The sequence below is a fragment of the Anastrepha obliqua genome, chromosome 1, assembly GCF_027943255.1.
Source record: "Anastrepha obliqua isolate idAnaObli1 chromosome 1, idAnaObli1_1.0, whole genome shotgun sequence".
In the NCBI taxonomy this organism is placed as follows: Eukaryota; Metazoa; Arthropoda; class Insecta; order Diptera; family Tephritidae; genus Anastrepha; species Anastrepha obliqua.
In genome coordinates, this window is record NC_072892.1 from 35,398,395 (window position 1) to 35,415,159 (window position 16,765).

Here is a 16,765-nt window from a genome sequence, read left to right on the forward strand (position 1 = left end):
GTTTGCCCCAGTATTATGGACGCAGGATGTATAAAATTCTGGGCCTCGCCATTCAATTTCGCAACTCGATCGGTACACACGCAAAAAAGCTAGATTTACCATTTAATCCTCATTGCAGAAACTGTGCGGAAATTTCAGAGAAAGAGACAGTTGAGTGCTTCCTCTGTAAGTGTCTGGGTTTGGCAGCTAGGCGAATAAGGTCACTGAGTGCTCCTTCCTTCGGCAGCCTGGGGGAGGTCTTCAAACCAAATCCCATCAAACTTTTCCATTTCATCAGCACCTCTGGTTGGCAGTAGATATCTGCCTGTTGGAGGTATCAAAACGGCGCTTTATTGCTACTTGGGGAGTGCCAGACTGGTACTTCAACCATTCCACTTACTTACCTATGGCTCTAAAACCATATAAACCCAATTTCAAAAGTTTTCTGCAAAAATTAGAAAAAATACCACAAACTCTCCATCCCAATTCTACGGTTTTTTTTTTAGAATTTTTAGATATATTAGATTTTTGGTATGTAATTTTATATAGCATTTTAAATTCAAGTATAATAAAGTGCAATTTTGAAATTGCTCAAAAACCCCATTGATTTTATAATTTCCCGCATTTTCCCCACATACAAAAAATTTCGTTCATTTGTGATATGGAGAAAATTAAGCGACAGAAATTTTGTCGCCGCTTTTATACTTATTGGCTACTGAAATACAGCGATTTCAAAAATTGCCGCTTCTTAGAGTCAATTACAAATTTTGAAATAGCAGCCTACTAATAACAATAAAAGTAGTAATTGGCGCTTACACCCTTTAATGGTTGTTTGGCCGAGCTCTTTCTCCTATTTGTGGTGTGAGTCTTGATTGTTTCCACAGTTTCAGCAAGGATGATAAATACCAGGTTTGCTCGTTAGATATGGTGAAAAAAAATATTGAGGGGAACTTTGGATTCTATGTCATTGGTTTCATGTTTCACATCAACAAATTTCACTAAAGCTGAACTTCGCTCAGAGCCGAATAACAGTCTACTATGTAGTACCTACACATTTACCATAAATTCTTTTCACCATGAGCTTCAGATGGGGTTTTTTTGTATGAAGAGTTTTTTTATGTCAAAAATGCTCTCGGAGATTTGCTATTGCCAAGGGGTAACCGCTATTCGAAAATAACTGTTTCTAACATTTGGTGTTCAGCCAGAGCACTGCCGAATGAGCACGCCGTCTACGGCGGCCGAATTCAATTTTAACATTTCTAAAAAGTTTGCTTAAGATATTTCAATTAATTTATATTGATGCATATAAGAACATAGGCGGACAGGCAACAAATTATCGCTATATTAAGATAGACGTAAAGCTGATTGCTGGATCTAACCCATTTTCCATATTTCCAGTTATCTTCATATCGAAAATGGCATGTTTGCCAAATTTTGAGTGTTCGATTGATCCGCTGCAGAGTTAGAGAGTCCAACAGATCTCACTAAGTAATTTGTATTCATATCTCTATATCTATCTTGATTCTCAAAGGCTGCTATACAAACTCGTCAACAAATTTATAATCCCCTAGTGCCCTTTTGTGCGCTGGTATCCATAGCAATGTGAAAAAAGTTGCATGCATTCTTTGCGAGCGCTATTGATGAAATTGAATGAATTCCAAACGTTATACGGTTCTACGCTTGAACGCATCCATTTGCTCCACACCCCAGAGACTGCACTCGATTCTATAGTTTGAATTACCATACAAAGTAACGCATCAATGAATTGCACTTATTTAGGCATGCAAAGCAATAAGAAAACAAAACCTAATGAGAGTGGCGCAAGTGACTGTGCGAACGTGTTGCGGCATGGCGTAAAAAAATAAATAAATATGCACCAGTCTGCTCTGCCTCTTTTGCCGCCGCTATTTGTTGTTTGTCAATTGAGATGGACAGCGGCTCATCATTACTCAAATGAGGAGTCCATCAGCGGAATGGCGTGGCAGCAAGACATGCGGAAAAACAAGTCAGCTGATTGACACACAGACAAATAAACAAAACGCGGCAAGTGAGTGTTTGTCACTTGATTTGCAATAATATTTTTTTCTTTGCACGAACTTTGTTGCATTCATTGTATTTCCATAACCATTGAGGCAAACAGTGATGCGGAAGTGGAGAAAGGCAACAAAGGCTTGATAGGTTTGCTTGAAAAGTGAATTCATTTCATTCATTTTAAAAAATCGTACGCTTGCAATAGATACTCTTTCGCTTACTAATGAACTTCATATTATATTTCCTACTATTTTATTTCTTTAAATAAGCGCAATTTGTCCGCAAATTTTTAAATCAAACGAATTAATTTCTTTCACACGAAATTTAGACATTGTAATTGTTGCAAATTATGAATGCCGCGAATTGATTTAAGCTGCGAAATTCGCTTATTTATTAGAGCGCAATTATCGAGAGTTAATACTTTCTTGAAATTAGTGGTGAAAAATACATAATTTCCAGCACATCACCACCATGGGAGCCTCTGAGAGGCGTCATACTGCATAACCATTTGTAGGATACATTTTCGAATATATAACAACTCGTACTCTCGATATTGTTTCCCCTAACTCCAATAGTCGCTGATTTCCTCTTATAACAAATACCAATGCATTTTAATAGATATAGGAAAAGTCCCCTTGGCTGCAAAATCACATTAGCTTATGAAAACAGTGGAGTTGACGACTCACCTAATTATTGTCACCTTAAATGAGACAGTTTAGTTTATACACATAGATTTTACCCAAGAATGATAGGAAGAAGATTGCGCCCATCAGAGGGTATGTGACGTCACGTTTTTCCAAGTTGTGCAGTATTGTCAACCATTTGCTCTTCGCAATAAATTTAGTCCTTTTTTATACCGAAAATGCGAAAATTTTGAAGTTTGGTGTTTGTTTCTTTTTTTTAATTTAAAGCTACCTAAACTTTAAGTTAAAAAAACTGTATTATTATACAAAAGAAGGTTAAAAAAGGCCACTCTGAGAAGATTTTAGTGCTAATGAAATTTAGTTGGTTCTTATAAAATTTGATATTTTGAAAGTGTGAATTTAATTTTTTGCTCCTTTTAAGGTTATGCAAGAATATTAAATGTCCCTCTCTCAACTCTTCTCAAGATGGAAAACCTTTATACACATTTTAAAAGGCGTTTGAATTTACTGAATGCGGATTAAAACCATAGAGGTGTAATCGTTTCTTCCGGCCATCAAAACTTAGTGGGACATAAGGCATCAACAGGTGTATGCATTGTAAAAATAAGCCACAAAATACCAGAAAATACTAAAGAAACCATACTGACATTTTTGCAAAAAGAGTACCTTATCTAGTTACATAACCTCAAATATAGCAAAGAAGTCGTTCCCTTAACAAAAGAGTCTCGCTTAACAAAATAAACTCATAAATTAAATTTTACATAAGCATAACACATTTATTAAAAAAAAAACGCACATTCTAAAGACAATTTGTCACGCATACAAAGTTCTTTAAGTGATTCAATAAAAATTTGGTATTTTATTTTCTTTAAATGGGCATTTTAGTGCATTTTTATATCCAAAGCTAGGCAACACTGCAATAGCGAGAGAGAGATTTGACTGCCGAAAGCAGAAGAATACCAACAACACCTGCAATCGCGGGCAATGCCAACAGATGTTAAAAAAAAGTAAAGCTAAATAAAACTGAGTGAATTATTTGAATAATTAGTAAAAAATGTATATTTCACAAAATTATTAACATGACATTTTAATTAGAACAGACTAGAAAAATGTCATGAAGAAAGAACTAAAACTCCGAGACTAAATAATATAACAAAAAAAATGCTAAATCAAGTTACGAAAATGGTAATCTGGCCATACTGGAACTAAAATCACGTAACTCGTTGTCGAATTCGCTGAGAGCAAAGTAACGGAACCACGATAGGCGCCATCTCATTATTCTTTCCATCGTGGATATTACCCCTATTATGGTTGGGGTCGTCGTCATCGTCGCCATTTTTCAGTCGACATCACTTCGTGTCGCCGTCAACATCAAAGTATGAACAGAATCAAATCGTCGAACAAAAGTTACTGTTAAAATTAAAATACACTGCAGTACATGAGATTACCCGTAGCCCGAGCGACGACGTAGCTCGCTATAAATTTGATAATTAAAACTTTGATAATTAGAATTAATCGAAAAATTTAGGTATTCGGGATTTCGTTTTTGATGCCATTTTTTTGGGAGGGGAGGGGAGTTTTTGTTTTCCTGGCTTAAATGTGGCGACGAATATCACCCGGTAGCGTCGCTGCGACTGACGAAGTTCCTCAGCGACTTTACTGTTTATACAAGGTGGCGCAAATTTAATCACCCTATCGGCTATTCTTACAAACGGCAGCATGCGTCAATTATATTTGACACTTGTGGACTGGAGAGCTGCAGCATATAAACAGAGAACGTCAATAGTATAGAGAAGTCTCACGAGCTACGAATAGTGAGAATTGTCAAAAATTAAGTAAAACGGCAGCTGTGCTGCCACCAAACTCAGCTTGACAGAAGGGAAATTTTTAACAGAGCTGGTAGACGTGAATGATCTACGCAGTTTTTGGCTTCTACAGAGAATCAATTGGACTAGTGGCCGACGGCATTTTGAAAGGCATTTGACCGTGTTTATTTTTATGTTCTTTTGAAAAAAGAAATTTTATTCATCCACAAAGGTCAAAATAAAGATTTCTATCGCTTAAAATTTTTATTTTATAAACAAGTTATTCAAAAAAAAACTATATGATTAATTTTGCGCCACCTTGTATTGACGTCCTGGGCATGCATTGGGTAAACGTACCAATTTTTTTTTTTTTAATTTTTTTATGGTATAACCATTCGCCCCCAGCCGGCGCGCTAGCAAATAATAATAATAGGTAGGTAGGTAGGTAAACTTCATGCAAGAACTAAGAAGTCCACTGAACTTAAAGAAAAATTCACAAATCTGAAAGAGAAAAATCTAAATTTAATTTCATTTTCTCTTCCTCTTCAAATTGCGAACTTTTTTACCTGGTCAGAGGCCAAAACATGCTAAAAGACAATTAAAAATTCGTTACTGTTTAAAAAAATGCAAATCACTTAAAACGCAAATAAAAAAGCTACGCTACAAATTAACATAATTATTGTAATGCAAAACGGAAACAGTCGCAAAAGAAGAAATCACGAAATCGCATCAAAATAAAACATAAAAAAGTGAATGAAATATTAAAGCATCAGCAGTAAGATGCTGAAGGAAAACAAAACAAATGTTAAATATATTAACATAATTATAATTGTAATTAGAAGAGTGTGTAGCTTCTTAAAATGACAAACAAATGAGTAAATGGGTAATATTTAATTAGTTATACATAAAACAGCGGGGCAGCTAAGCTAAACCACTGACCAAATTTAATTTCAGTAATCGCATGTTTTTACAATTATTTTAATATAATCAGCAAACAATACAGTAGTGAGCACAATTATGTAGCCGAATGTTGGTTGGAGGAATGAAATTTTTTTCCACATCCTACCCGTACTGTGTTTTTTTAGCTGCATGAGGACTATCTTAACTGTTTCATCTGGTTTTATTAGCTCGTACCAAATCATACCACGCTGATCCCAGAAAACACACAGCATTGCCTTGCGGCCGAAGCGATTTGGTTTGGCCGTTGTTTTTGGCTTGTGGCCAGGCGGACCGTACGATCGTTTACGCTTGGGATTGGAGAAATACACCCATTTTTCATCAGCCGTAACGATTCGATGCAAAAACGACTTCCTTTTGAACTGGGAGAGCAGCATTTCACGATGTCCGCAAATCGTAGTTTGAAGGCACGAAATTTGACATTTTTGAGAGCGACAAAAATGCATTGTTGTATGAAACGCAACAAACAAAGAAACTGAATATTGTTGACAGATGACAGACGAAAGAAACAAGACATTTGGGAAGGTTTAAAAATACTCCTAGCGACATCTATGGAATAATAGCCGAAAGTCTCATTTCATAGGTAGGTAGAAGTGACAGTCTAAACCATCTCACTTAGACCAATGCCGATCCTTTGTGATAAAGATTTTGGCTTACGTGCTTATAAAATGCAGCTCGTGCAAGAATTAAATCCAAATGATCAATCGTTTGCGTCGAATTTTTGATGATTGGGCTATTTGGATTTATTACTGATATTTATTGGAAAAAGTAGCCCGAAATTGGACTGATCGAATGGCCCATACAACTCGTAGCCGTGACTGGATAGATACTGGATATCATATTAAAAAACGAAATGCAATGAAATGAGCTACCAGATTATAATAAATAAAAAATTATAAACAATATTTCTGTTTTGTCAGCCATTCATCATTTTAAGTCCTCAAACTTTTAAAAACACCATTTACCTAACGCACAAGAATTACTCGTATAGGAGTGCATACCTCACTGAAAGGAAATGTCAATGCTCGACATATGGAGAAAATATATTACATAAGCCCACCCAGCGATATAAAATTGACAAAAATCATCGCGATTTTTTAGGCAATTTATTACACCAAAATTTAATGAGCTATAAAACTGCGTATTTGAAATTTTTTTAGAAGGGGTTAGGGGTAGTCAGAATTAAAAAAAAATTGGATTTTTTTGTTTGCATTTTCTTAAAGTATAATATCTTAAAAATATTATATGAAAATTTGAAGAGAATCCGACAAATATCATACTTTGCGAGTTATTCAACAATTAATAAAGGGCTAAAACACACAAAAACTTTAAATGCTTTTTTTTTAAACTATATTTTTTGAACTGGTGTTCACTGTAACCTAAAAACCGCTTGGTAGGTTTCAATATCATTTATACTGCTTTTGAAAAACATAAAAAACTCGTGCCAAATTGAAGGATTTTTTTCCAAAATCTGAAAAATATTTCCTGAGGCCGCCATATTGTTAATTTTGAAAAAAAGCTTCAAGCAAGCACAAGATTATTTATTAATAAAATTAATTTCTCTTGTCCGATTGATTTTGGATGAATCTTCAAAGACTTTTGCTAAAGTCAAGTCGAAACACGATGTATTAATGCTATATTTTTATTTTTGTAAAATAAAGCAATTGACTAGCCAAAAAAGATTTTGTAAATTATCATTTCTTCGGGTCTCTGACTACCCCTAACCCATAAATTCAGCTTAAAAAGTTTGAAAATTTGTTGAAAATTTTTTCAATTTTTTTTTTTAATTTACGCAAAGCTTGAAACATAGATTTATTTGGTTTTTGTACGAGAATGAACTGTACTTTCATAAAAAAATTATTCATATTAAATAAGAAGGAAATAAATTGCCAAAACTGGTCAAGAAGTCCTGGCTCTATGGTGGATAAACGCACTCTATATAAATATATAGCAGGCATAACAGTTATAAGTTTTGACGCAACAACTTTGCCCCATAGCAGTTATTAGTTGAGAGATATTTATTATTTCTCCACTAAGAGTTATGTTCCAACTTTTATTTTTTCTGTCATTTAGTAGCTTTTATATAAGAGGCATAATTTTTTCGTTGTTCGTATGTTATTAGGCCACAGTGAAAAGTTTTTTAGAGGTGTACTACCTAGCAGACCGTTATTCGGCTCTGAGCGAATTTGACAGACCTGCCGACATCATTCGGCACAAAATTTAGCTTTAGCTTAGTGAAACACAAAACGAATGACGTAGAATCCAAAGTTTCCCTCAATTTTTTTTTCACCACACCTAACAAGCAAACCTTATTAGGCAACGTAAAAGTAAACATTGGAAAAATAATTCTCATCGACAACGAAAAAAATATTTCTAATAACTGTTATAACTAAATTCTACTGGTTTCATGACCCTTTCCCTCAGTCATGGCCGAAATTCTGGAAGAAGTATTCGCTGTACTCGGTCGATGTGCTGCTAGTTGCATACTTAGAGTCAGTCAAAATGAAGTTGATGCTTTTCACCAAAAAATACGAACCTCTGCCTTTTGGAATTCTTCGATTAAAGAACCAATTTTTTACACTCTCGTCGGAAGTCAAGTATCTTGGTGTAATACTAGATCCCAAGCTCCATTGAGAGCTGCACATAGAAAATCAAGTTAAGAAGGCCGGTATAGATTTCTATTTCTGTAAACCTATGTTCAGCAAAAACGGAGTGTCAAGCCTCGTGTCGTACCCTAGATGTGCAACTTAATGGTTTTACCAATGGTTGCCTGGTTTGGTGGGTAGCTCTTCGGAAGGGCTATAACACCACTAAATTAGAGTGCAGAGGACTACATGTATTGACATCACTGGGGCGTGTAGAACATGCGCCACTGCCGCCATTAACACCATTCTGCACTTACTTCCCGCTGATCTTCAAGTTCAATGCATTGCTGCTCAGAGTGCTATTAAGTTGAAGCAGGTGGGTCTCTGGAGGCAATCTCAGGTAGGATATGGTAGCATTTTGAGGCAAACTTTTTCTTCTTTTTATGTCTACGTATACATAGATGGACTTTCATGCAACCGCCCTACAGAGAAAGAGACTGTTGAACCCCTTTGCAAATGTCCGAATCTGGTGGCTAAGCGCTTGAGGTGTACCATAATTTGGGGATAGCCTGAGGCAGTTCTCCAGCTTATATCCCTTTTTCTCTCCTCCACTGCATATTTCACCAAGGGAGGAGTGGACCGGCGGCAATACCTGGGGACAGGGCCTCGTTAACCTGTTCACGGATGGCTCGAAGTTGGACGGCAGGGTTGGAGGAGGAGTATTCTGCAAAGAGCTCCCCATCAAACTCAAATTCAGGCTACCGGATCACTGCAGTGTGTTCCAAGCAGAGGTGGCCGCAATTAAAGAAGCGGCTGACTGGCTACTTGCTTGCGTAATAACTGTTAAGAAGGTTAATATTTACTCCGATAGCCAAGCGGCCATTAGGGCCCTAGGCTCTATTATGGTGCATTCGAAGCTGGTCAGGGAATGCCTGCTCTCACTCTCGATTGCATCAGAATTCTTCGAAATAAAGATAATTTGGGTACCTGGTCACAGTGACATTGCAGGAAACTGCGAAGCCGACGAGCTGGCCAGACAGGGGACCTGTGAGGCAATGTGCCCGCGAAAGGAGAGGATCGGGATCCCCTTGACAACATGCGCTCTACTCCTGGAAGGATGGGCTATGCACCAACTCAGCGAACGCTAGGCAAGTACACGAACGTGTATGGTCGCGAAGTCCTTCTGGCCACGTTTGGATAGGAGGCGTTCGAGGGTATCCTGGGAATGACAAAATGTCATCTCTCAAATTTCGCGGGCATCATCACGGGGCACTGTCCGCGAGGTACACATGCCGTGAGACTCGGAATTACTTCGAGTCCTTTTTGCGTCAGCTGTATGGAGGATGAGGTATAATCATCTCAGCACCTCCTCTTTAGCTGCCCAGCCTTCAAGTATCTTGGTTCTCACTTCTTTTCTGCGCCTGCTGATATAGCAGGTGTTGATAACAAAAATCTGATGAACTACATCAGCAGCATAATGAGGTTAACACAACCGCGGACTAGTCACCGTTCGTAGTCCACAAACACTCACCACTCCCCCATCCCTTCCCTTCCTCCCCCCTTTTCTGTCCTTAAATGGTATCACAAAGGACGAGCCAAACTATTTCGTCCAAGTGGGCCCTACTCTCTGGGCAACCATCATAACCTAACCTCCACTGCATCAATTGTTATGTTTGGTCGCTGGTATACTAGGGCGGCCTAGTAAAAACGTTTTGAAAATATATAATATCTTATTGCTGCCTTTATTCAACGCATGACTGTACGAGTACCCGTTTGCATAAGCGTGTGTGTGTGGATACTTTTCGCACAGCAAGGGCCCTACTTTGATGCTCACACGCACTTGCATTGAACCTACAATAATAATAATAATAACAATAATAAAAATGCGTGTATTGCGTTATGGATAATACAAATTAATTGTCAAGTTGACAACTTGATTGCCAATCAAAATGTGGTGATACATGTGTAAGCCGCAAGCAAATAAAAGCCAACGCATACAAGGTGGCACAAAATTAATCACCCTATAGGAAAATTATAATTTTTGCAAATGGCGCTGTACGTCAATCATATTTGACATTTGCGAAGAGACAAGCAATGGATCGCGTATAGGTCAAGATAAAGATTTTCATCAGTCAAACTTTCCATCACGAAAATTCATATAGCAAAAAAGTTATTCAAAAAAACATTGCTCGATTAATTTTGCGCTTGTATGTCCATATGTTTATACCAATGCAACGCCAAAATTCATTAGGAAAAAGTTATTAAAAAAACCCTTGGATGATTAATTTTGCGCCACCTTGTATGCACACATGTTTGTGCCATTTCATCACCAAAATGTATTTCCTAAAAAAATTATTAAAAATCGAAATCGGATGAATAATTTTGCGCCACCTTGTATGTGCATATGTAGATATGTCTACATGTTGATACCATTATATACCTATAAGTGAAGCGTAAAACACCCATTTGATAGCCAAAGAATGCGTAGGACATTTATGTTTCTATTAAATTACAAATGTTTGTGCATGTGTACATATACATATGCGTATGTATGTATTTCTGATATATTCGTACATGCCTGTACATACATATGTATGTGCGGCTGATTTGTTGCTGCCTCGCAATTAATAGCTGACTGACTGTGATAAAGTGCAGATTACTTAACATTTGGCACTTGAGCTTTTTACACAACAGCACACACACACATACAAACACACACGCGCAAATTTATTTACTCATTCGCCGTTATGCATTTATGTTTGCTCATGATTGCTGTCTGCAACCACTCATAATTTGCAATTTTATAAACTACAATTAGTTGCGCTTTTTCATATTGGTATCTATGGCATTACAAGTATTGAGCTGCACCCGCTGCCGTCGATTGGTAGCCACAAGCGGCAAACGAGTCTTAAGTGAGCCATAAATAAATATAAAATAATTCAAATTTGTTTCTAAACAAGTGCTTAATAACCTTTTTCACCATAATAATTGTTCATAGACTAAGAGACACAGAGAATATATCTACATACATATGTATGTTCATACATAACAACAAAGATTTTAACATATGTATGTAGCCATTCACATAACTCATTGGCCATTGTCTGTTTGGGTGCGCATTTATGGTAACGCAATTCAGTGCTTTTTTTCCTTCGTTCGAAATGTATTTCAATTGTTATTGCTCCTACTGCGAAATGTTATGGAAATTGTCTTTGAATAGCTCCAGGCGCTTAGTTTGTGATTTACAAGTGTATAAAAGCACAGTCGCGAACAAAGATATCTGGACAGGCAAGAGGCTTTTTTTTGTCGGGACAACTAGCAGGTGCAGCACTCAGACATTAATTAAGTCCATTGTACTACACTTGGCAAAACGGGCTCTGGGCCAAAGAAGTTGGCCTTAGAGACCATCTTAGAAGTCAGAGGTCTCGGTACCCGCGATACCCACGTGTCCCGGGATCCATGTAAGCATCAGGCTATTATGTCTACCGACATAGCGAGCCGGAGCCATGCGTAAATATGCGAAAACAGTGTTTGCCGGGCTCATTTTCTGAGTCTTCCACTGAGTCTCTGGTAGCACTACACTGTATCTCTTTTCAAGTACGACTCTTGATGGCATGGAGTCAAGGGGCCTGGAGAGAATCGTTGGATCGACGTCCATGCCTTCTCTGTGTTCCAATGCCATAAAGGGGCCGCTCCAGTTCTCATTGTGTTTCAGCCTGCAGATGGCCTTCAAGACCTCTCCTTTGATGAAAGCATCAAGTGGTGGTAAACCAATCAGAGCATCTAATGCCGGGCTTGAAGTAGTCGGAAAAGTCCCAAAGACACCTTTGCACTGCCAGAAAGCTGTTAGTGCTTTGGATGTCTTTGTTTCAACGTGTGATTTCCTTAGGAGCTTACTATCGAGGATTACTCGAAGATATTTAATTTCCTTGGATAGTTGGATTGGGACTCCTTTTAGCTTAGGCAGAATGAGTCCATCAAGCTTCCTCCTTCTGGTAAAGAGGACAATACCAGTATTGGCTGGATTTGCCGATAGCCCATTCGCACGGCACCAAGTGTCAATCCGATCCAGAGTTGTCTGCACTTTCCTGCAGATGTTCATAAGCGAAGGGCCTGTTACCAAACAAGCAACATCGTCCGCATATGCTTGTGCGTAGACTCCCAAATCGTTTAAGGTGGTGAGTAGAGGATCGATTACCATGCACCAGAGCAATGGAGACAGCTCACCGCCTTGGAGGCAGCTTCTATTAACCCCGGATGACACCAGCAGATCTTCCTCTGCTCATACCGAAACGATTCTTTGGGCCAGCATCGAACGAATCCAATTGACTAGCACGCGGTCTACGCCGAGCCTAATAGCAGAGCTACACATACTGTCAAAAGTGGCATTATCAAACGCCCCCTCTATCTCTAAAAAGATGCCCATTGCGTAGTCCCTCCTGTCGATAGCCAGCTCTACCCTAGCAACAAGGTTTTGCAGTGCCGACTCGCAGGATTTTCCACTCTGATAGGCATGCTGAAATGGAGACAGAGGGTGAGCCTTCAGCGACTTCTGACGTATGCGCAATTCCACCAGTCGTTCGAGACTTTTCAGCATGAAAGAGGTCATGCTGATGGGTCTAAAGCTTTTGGGGCTGGAGTAGTCGTCTCTTCCAACCTTTGGGATGAAAGCGACCCTCACCATCCTCCAAGAGCATGATATGTAGGCCAGTGCCAGGCATGCCTAGAAGATTTTCTTCAGGACTGCTGTCACGGACTCTGCGCCTTCCTTCAGCATGGCAGGATATATGCCATCTGGTCCGGGCGACTTTTAGCCGCGAAAAGATTTGATGGCAAATCGAATGACGGCCTCAATCACCACAGATCAGGCAACGAACCAGTCATGCCGAAAAGGTGTAACAGCTCTGACAACAGCCATAAAAGAAGTGACTATGTATCTACTGCCATCACAAAAACTGCTATTAATATATTCTCGGATAGTCAGGCGGTTATTAAATCAATGATGCGGATATACTAAGATCAAAGGTTGCACAAGAATGCCGAACAACCCTAAATAAAATTAGTATCGTATTCAAGATCAGCCTTATTTGGGATCCGGGGTATCAAAGCTTCGAGTGAAATTGTAAAGCCGATGACCTAACCAGGAAAGGTATTTACTACTCTTCAACTGCTTAGTGATAGAAGTACCATTGGCATACCTATGGCCACGAGCGAATTAACAATTAAGAACAACATTATCCAAGAAGCCAATAAGGAATGTAGAGTTGAAGACACAAGCGTAAAAGCTAGGTTACTATGGCCGCAAATAAATTAGAAAAAGACAAAAAAACTGCTTAGTATTTCAAGAGAGGATATCTCGAAGGTCGTCCGTCATATATCCGGCCACTGGCTATTTGGCAGGCACTCCTCGAGACTAGGAGTTTTCTCCCATGAATATTGCAGAAGTTGCAGAAATGAGAAAGACGAAGAAACAATTTAGCACTTCCTTTGCAATTGTCCAGCCTTAGCTAAAATCAGAGCATGTTTTCTAGTTAAATAGTTTTTCAATTCTCCTACGGAACTGTTTGGCGTAAGAATGGGATCAATCCCGCGCTTCATAAAAGTCACGAAATGGTTATACGAAGAAAAATAAATGAAGGTCACCGAACAGCTTACGGTCACAAATAGCAAATCATACTTCGTTGGAGATCGTGGGCATGATTGAATACAGATACAAGATTGCGTGACATCGTTACTGAAAATACAAAAAAACAATTATAATATATGTACGTCTTTCGTTCACTTCAATGCGAAATACACTACTTCCATTTGGAAACCGAGTCATAAAATCTATGTACATGAACGGATTCTAAAATTTGTCTCAAATACGCGCTACATTCGTTAAGCTTTGTTAAGCCAATTCCTGCATATGAGTCTCGTTCCGTTTTGATTAACCTAAAGTCTTTGGAAGTAAGAAGATCAGAAAACAATCTGCAGTCATCTAGTACTGTTTATTGATATAGTGGAAGAGAGAAAAGGGAGCTAGGCTAGAGAGCTGTCTGAAGCTATGCCCAAAAGGCACACTGACACCGATGTCTTAGATGGAGACAACTGAAACCGATTCTATTGACCCTTTCTGACAACCTCATCGGCAATTTCACTACTCTCTACGTTCCTATGCCTTGGAGCCCAGACAAGAGAAATGTTTCCTGCACTTTCGAGACGTTTGGGATCTTGGGGACAAGTGTTACACCAAGATACTTGATTTGCGACGAGAGGAAGTCTTAAAGGTGGATGTTTGTATTTTCCAGAGAATGTCATCGACTCCGTTTTATCATAGTTGACTCTAAGGCTCGACTAAGTACAGCTTCTTTCCAAAATTTCAGCCATGACTGAGGGGAAAGTCATGAAACCAATAGTTGAGTTCAAGCTGCTGCTCAGGTGCCACTTTGGATAACGAAAATACACCAAGGGGGTCTTCACTGCGCCACGCAACACCAATTGAATTAAAATTGATTAAAGAAAAGTGATTTTCTTAGACGTATGTAAATTTGAGCTTTTTGGGAAACTGTATGGCGCACTTAACAGTAAAAAGGCATAGAGTTATACTCGTACAATCTGGTAGCTAAATGGTTTGAGGGTGATCTCGGTCAGTTACCCTGAAAAAATTTAACTGTATGCAAGATTACAAAAAAAATCGTATCTGCATCAAATAAGGTGATGAGACAGCATTTATTTTCATGATTATTATTCTGGAAAAATAATTTAGAAATTTCATTAATCGGTGCCTTTTCTTTTTTCCATATAAAAAATTATCTTTCAAAAATTGTGATCTGGTAATAGTTTCGGCTTCGACAACAGAGAGCAGCTTTGGCGCATTTTGAAGATGCAGAACCTAGAACCTGCAGAAAACGAAGAACCTGATTGAGTAGAATCTGTTGATGGAAGAAGTTTGGTAGAAATCAAAGATATCACCACATGCAAAGCTCTTTAGAATTTTCTGCTATTTGGTAAAATTATAGGGTTAGATGCTGATAGACGACAGGATTTTGAAAAAATTTTAAAAGTGTGGCCGCCACACCACATTGAATATTTACAACCGTTAGTCCAGTTTCAAAATAATTTTAATATGCTACATTACATAGCCAGTCGGGCAGGTGTGTAACTATCACTCGGAAGTGCTCGGTATCGAGTCTCTGGACGCGAAACACCAAATAATAAAAAAAGCAATCGCCTCTCGGCGGACAATGCCAAACCTTCTGTCATGCGAAAGTTTCTCCAAAAATAAACCATTTGCCGTTCGGAGTCGACTTAAAGCTGTAGATCTCTCCATCTGAGGAACAACATCAGAACGCACACCACAAATAGAAGGATTAGCTCGGCCAAACATTCAATAAAGACTTTCCTCCAAATTTTCATCAAAAAAGTTAAACAAAAAAATATGATTTAATTTGTAGTTACTTCGGAACGATTTTAGAATTTTCTCAATGCCACCACAAACAATTTTGTAACTTTTTACTGAAACTTTTGAAATTAAAAAACAAAAAAATTATTAATTTAAAAAATTGTTTGCACTGTGCTTTCTAAAAGTGTATCACCTAGTGCTACAATTTTATAAAATTACAGAAAATTCTGACGACCCCACAAACGAGTCGCAGAAGAAACACTACAACAGATTTTTGCAACGACGTAGCGCATAAACGACGTCATTGAAGCTCAAGGGAGTTTAAGAAATCAGTAAAACCAAAAGATGTTTCCAGAATATCCAATGCCATTTAAATTTGTGATACATTTTGGTGGTAGACATTCGTTATTGCAGTATTAGTATAAGCAAAAATGTATAGATTCCAAAAATGTTTCTACTGCGAACTCAAAATATTCAAAATTATCAAATTTCCATCGCCATTTGAAAATGTACAGAATATTTGTTTCAAGGCATATATTTTAATAAACTCTTCCACGTAGGTATTAACTAAAAGAAAGGCAATTATCACAGATGTAAAAAAAGTAATACAGCAAAACCAAATTTTCCGCTTTTTTCGTATTTTTATGCACGCAACTGTATGCAGATATTTATGTACTTATGTCAGCAAAGCTCAAAGCTTCACAGGCGTTGAAGTCATTTGCGCGAATAACCGTCGAGATGTGGAAATACAATACTTGAATATCATGTTTGTGTGGAAATGCATATAAATTAATTGTTTTATGATTATTAGGTTTCGCCTTATGGAGTGGCGCGACAAGTAGGAAATAGCATAAATCAAATTTTAATAATTCAATGACTTTTTGAGTTATGACTAGATGATATTGAAGGCGTTTGGAATTTCATAATTTTTTACAACCAGTTGGTGGGAAAGTTTTAATACTCGTCTACTTCTGCGTGGTATGTTTGAACAATGAACAGCAGCAAAGTTAGAGTTAGTAGTGTTTTTATCAAAGACTGAAAATTATAATTATAAAAGCCAGCTTCAACTCAGAGTGGTATTATGAACTGCGAAGCGAATGTGTTTGATATAGCGAATGCTCACGCAAAAATTGTGCGCATTGGCATTTTAAGGCGCGCATGAACAGATTCGCTTGTATTTGCTGGGTCGCAGGCAAATGTATTCATCGAAATTGCGAAATTTGGCATTACAAAGCAAAATTATCTTAAACACCCGTTTAAGCGATTTTCGCCGAGTTTAATAAAACGCACCAGTCGTTTCTTTCTCGTACCAACCGGTGCCAGTTGGGCACACCAAGTAAAACTAAGTTTTTCGCCACCTGATCTTTCAAATGCAGAGGA

General features: G+C 38.1%; 1 protein-coding gene across 5 annotated transcripts in view; it reads right to left on the reverse strand.

Moving 5' to 3' along the window:
• LOC129242626 (extracellular sulfatase SULF-1 homolog) overlaps positions 1-16,765 on the reverse strand; it is a 283,861-nt gene that overhangs the window by 170,165 nt on the left and 96,931 nt on the right. The gene's annotated exons all lie outside the window — the stretch shown is intronic.